Source organism: Lygodium microphyllum, chromosome 18 (genome assembly GCF_053477565.2).
Source record: "Lygodium microphyllum isolate KBCC chromosome 18, Lygodium_microphyllum_v1.1.10, whole genome shotgun sequence".
In the NCBI taxonomy this organism is placed as follows: domain Eukaryota; kingdom Viridiplantae; phylum Streptophyta; class Polypodiopsida; order Schizaeales; family Lygodiaceae; genus Lygodium; species Lygodium microphyllum.
Genome location: NC_141152.1, coordinates 45,976,443 through 45,981,464, shown reverse-complemented (window position 1 = coordinate 45,981,464; position 5,022 = coordinate 45,976,443).

Below are 5,022 nucleotides of genomic sequence, written 5' to 3'. Positions count from 1 at the left end.
GTCTCCTTTGATGACGTTTTTTCAAATCTGATGTCTTTGATGTCATATGGCCACTCACAAGTGCTCAATGAAGCCTTATGAAGCTCCAAAACAAGCCACAACAAGCTCTTACACAAGCACAAAGCATAAACCCTGATGGATACCTTGATAGAAACAATGGCAGCCTTTCTTCTTCAGCAAAGACTCTTATCTTCAAGCTCCAGATCTAGACTCCTTCAATGCCATGCTCTAGAGAGCCCATTCATGTTGGCTCTGATACCATGTTCAAAGATAAGAGAAATAGAGTGAAGCCAAAGAGTGAGCAGTCAACTCATCTCATTCATCTCATTCTCCTTCAATGCCATGCTCCATAGAGCCCATTCATGCTGGCTCTGATACCATGTTCAAAGATAAGAGAAATAGAGTGAAGCCAAAGAGTGAGAAGTCAACTCATCTCATTCATCTTCATTATTTAATCTCTACTAACATGAAAGAGATAGTACAACTAGGTTACCACTAACCATGAGTAACTGTGGTTATGTCAACACCGACTTATTTAATGTCCCACACATGAGTACAACTAGACACAGCTATAGGTAATCTTGGTCACGCACACATACATATAAGCAGTTGAGCTTGAAGTCTCAACAATAAGCCCCCTTTGAATCATTTTGAACCACATTCAAAGAAAGTGCCAAGACCGCAACACTGATTGAGAGGATAAGTTAACCATTGAGCCCATAATTTCATGACTTGCACTTAATGAAAGATCACAAGACCAATTGACCAATGAGAGACAAATTTGAAGGATAGAAACTCCAAGAAATGGAGTTGTGAAATCTAAGAAGAACCTACAAGCCTAGAGAGTTAAATGAGAATACCCACACCAAGAATCACACAAGACCATTGTAAGAAGAGTTGAAGGATTTTTCATATGGCGATTAAGAGCCTTACACTTTTTTGACATGCCTCATAGTGGACTCAGCCTTAGGTCTTGAAGTCCTAAAACTTGATGAGTCAACACAAATGAGTGAACATTCCCATCCATCTATCCATTCACATGTTTCCTGAGCTAGTAACACAAGAGCCTAGGCCAAAGCTAGTAGACCAGATGGTGATAGATAAATTTCCAAGGACTGATCTTAGATGCATTGAGTGCAACATCACTCACATGTATCATGACTATCCAATATGCAAGGTTTCATGTAGTACCCTAACTAGGTCTACCATGCCTAATATACGAAAGGTACAAGCCACAAACATAAACCTAGAAGATGAAGAGCTAATCCCTCCTGCATATTTTAGGGTCAAACTAATTGACAAGCAAGAGCTCATCATTGACTCTCTCATAGATGAAGGTTCAGATTATAACATCTTGACCTATGAGGTATATTGAACAAATTGAACTCATCCCAACCAATGCAGCTGTCAAGCCATATGGAGGATTAGCCTATTCCCTCTTAGGACGATGCAAACTTCTCTTAACTATTGAGACTAAAAGCATGTCCATAGTGTTTTATGTGCTTCCAAATGGAGAAGATATGGGCAAGGAAGTCTTGCTTGGAAGACCTTTCAAGCTTGCAACCACATGCATTGTGAACTACAAAGCACACTGTATAGACCTAAGCTTACAAGACGTGGAGAAGGGGACCTTGTCTCTTCTCTAGAGAAGGGTAAGTAGCTTGTCTCAGAGTTAGATCACACACCTAGAGAGGAAAACCAGAGAGTTCTTCATGAACTACTCAAGGCACACAAGAAAAAGAAAGAACCGCTCAGTAGGAAGCCTCCTAGAACTAAAGGAAAGCCCACAGCTACTAGAAACACTATGATAGCTTCTCAAGTTGTTGGGAATATAACTGCATCTAAAAGGGGGAAGAGATTTAGGGCAAGTAATCAGAAGCGTCGATGGAGAGCTAGCACAAGGTTGCGATGGTTACCCAAAGCATTGCTTCGTGTCAAGGGTTTTATATGGGAAATTGTTGGATTTGGTTACCAGAACCTCCCGCAAAAGCCACCTCCCATGATCACAGATCTAGGTCATGGACCAAGATACTTGAGGAGACAAAACTAGATAAGTTAGTGACTGATGAGCTAGTTCCTGTGACACTTGAGTCCAAACTTCCAAAAGAGCAACCACTTGAAGTTGCTTCTACTCCACAAAAGGAACTGGTAGTGTCCAAAAAGTCATCGAGCAAGGAGGAAAAGCTAGAGCCAAGAACCAAAGCAATCACTTCCATGTGAGGCTACTCCAACTAGAACAAAAAGTCCAAGGATAGATGAGATAAAGCCCTCCTCAAGTGTTGATAAGCAATAACCCTAGGTTGTTCCTAGTTCTTCAAAACAACCAAAGTCTCCTCGAAACCAAGAACCTTTGTCACCCAAACCAAAACAGAAAATCTGCTAGTAGTCTAGTATAACTACTCAATCTAAGGAAAAGGATCCACAAGGGACAGCTCCGAAAACATCAAAAGAGCAATGACCTCTCTCTATGAGTGTTGTCACAAATAAATCTAGAAATACCACAGCCATGAATGCTTCCACTCAATCCAAGGATCCAAGTGCACAATCATCTTTGATTGTCACGATTGACCACTCCACTAAATTGAAAGTTACTACTTCCATTCTGAGATGGAATCCATACAATCTCAACCATTGGCTATGACCAAGATTGTTCTTCAACTGAAGAAGAAGCCTCTAGTACTTCAATCTTGCACAAGGATATAGAATCTAGTGTAGAGAGCATAATGAATCCATTGATTCACGAGTAATGTTCTTCTCAACCAAAAGCTCCAATACACTTGAAAATAGCTAAACTATCAATCACGGAGATGTTAGAAAAGAGGGGGAAACACAGAGATCAATCAAAAGCTACAAGTTTTCAAGAACTAGATGGAACACTCTTGACTTCACTTGCTCCTACATATATTCATGCAGACCTTGGAATTTAGGTTGCTGAGCATCAAGAACTCTAAGAAAAGTCTTTGACATGGTCAAAGTAATCACACATTTGTTGGATTTACCCAGCAGTCATGGGATAAGCTATAAAGCAAATGACCAAGGTAGAGTAGGAGAAGCATCACTTAATTCCTGTGTTCTACACTGGAAAGCACATAGCAAGTTGGAAAGATGTTGCATCATTGGCCAAGAAAGGACAAGGACAAAGACAAAGTGAGTTTGAACGGAAATGGTGTTCTAGTGAAGGGTTATTTGGACTTCAATGCATGATCCTACATATGTTATTGCTACATCTCTCCAAGTGCTTGCACTTGTCTGTGGTGTCAACATTTCTAAATTGGCTAAACTTGATCTCTCTAATCCCCCAGCCCTTTTTTCATTTTCCTACACATTTACTTAGGGCATATCAAGGTCAAGACATACCTAGGAAGTCTCAGCTAGCCTTGGTTAGATTTATCTCCTAGAGTCACTTGCACTTTCTCCCTTTCCACTCCATTTTATCATAGCACCCGCAATTCCACTCCAACGCAAGGTGGAAAAGGTTCTTCAATCTAGATATCGCAATTGCATTAGCTACCATGAATGGTTGGTCCAATGGAGAACCATGCACTTCAAGAGAATATTGGATTGGACTCTCTAGCTCCTATCCCTCTCTCATTAGTGTTTTTCCATACTCTTCATCAAGAATCCATTTTCCCTCACCAACGATAGTTCTTCCCATCCTCATAAGCTTCAAGGTTCCTTACTTCATCTACCAACATCATCAGAAGTGCTCCTGAAAGCAATCTTTTAACTATGTATTAGACAATGTATGCATGTGCATGCACAGTATATTTGGACCATAACCTATTCACGGTTTTGGGTCCTCAAGTGTGGGGCAACACTTCAAGCTTTCCCATCATATGTCCTTTGCATGAATAGAAGACTAGCACTTTTCATAGGAAGTGATTATACGTGAGGTTTTACTTTGCAGCTAGAAAAGTTCATGGAGAATTATGAGCCATCACTTCTACATCAACATCAAATCTCCCATCTTCCACAATATCTCAATCATTTCCAATGACCATTCCAACTATCTCCATCACCGAGATCAACCCTCAAGTGCGTCTCCAGAACCACCAACTTCTACAGGATTGTCACCAACAACAACATTAGTCACTATCTAGCACCATACAAAGAACACCATTTGTCCCAACCACAGTAGAAAGAATATCATGTGAAGGAGTGATGGCATTGGATCATGTTGATCATGGTCATGGAACCATCATCAAGTCTTCGAGTCATCAAATGCAAGAAGGTAAGTTAGGTGAGTTCACTACAACTCGAGCTAGTCTTGTGTTCTTGCTTTCTTGGGTTGGAGAGGAGGATGAGCCTTTGAGTCATCAAACGCAAGAAGGTAAGTTAGGTGAGTTCACTACAACTCGAGCTAGTCTTGTGTTCTTGCTTTCTTGGGTTGGAGAGGAGGATGTTTGGTTAGTTAGAGTGGAGAGTTGAGAGACAAAATGAGAGATTGTTGCCGAAGTGAGTTGCAACTTCCTTCTGAAACAATAGAAGTCCGTCCAAAGTCCCGACTATTGGTGTGTTTGGCTCAACAAATTCCATGCTCTCCTTGGGTCACAACATGCTCAGCTCTCTCATTTTTATCACCCTGCCTATGGTTTCTGTCAACAGGTTTTACATTATCTTTGTTGCCTTCTCTATGTTTTTGGCCTCTTGTTATGGCACATAGTGTAGAAGCTTCAGTGCCATTAACGTGCATAGCCTCGATAGGCTCACCCCACTGCCACCTTCCTTGATAGTAGCCTTATCCCTTTAGAGTATTTGTTTCAGCCCATCATCCTGCTGAAAATTGTTTCCTTACACACGATGATTAATAGGCCCTGGTTGCCGGCTACCTTGCTAGAGAGAACTGATCTTGCTCCAACAGGTGGCTGCTAAACGGCTAGACTTCCCATAAATGTCACACATAATATTTGGGCGATTACGTGGATAATGTTGCCCACCACACCATTTGCAGTTGAATCTAGAGGGTGCACCCTCTTCAAGGCATCAACTCCCTATTAGATTCTATTGTTTCTTTAAGAAATT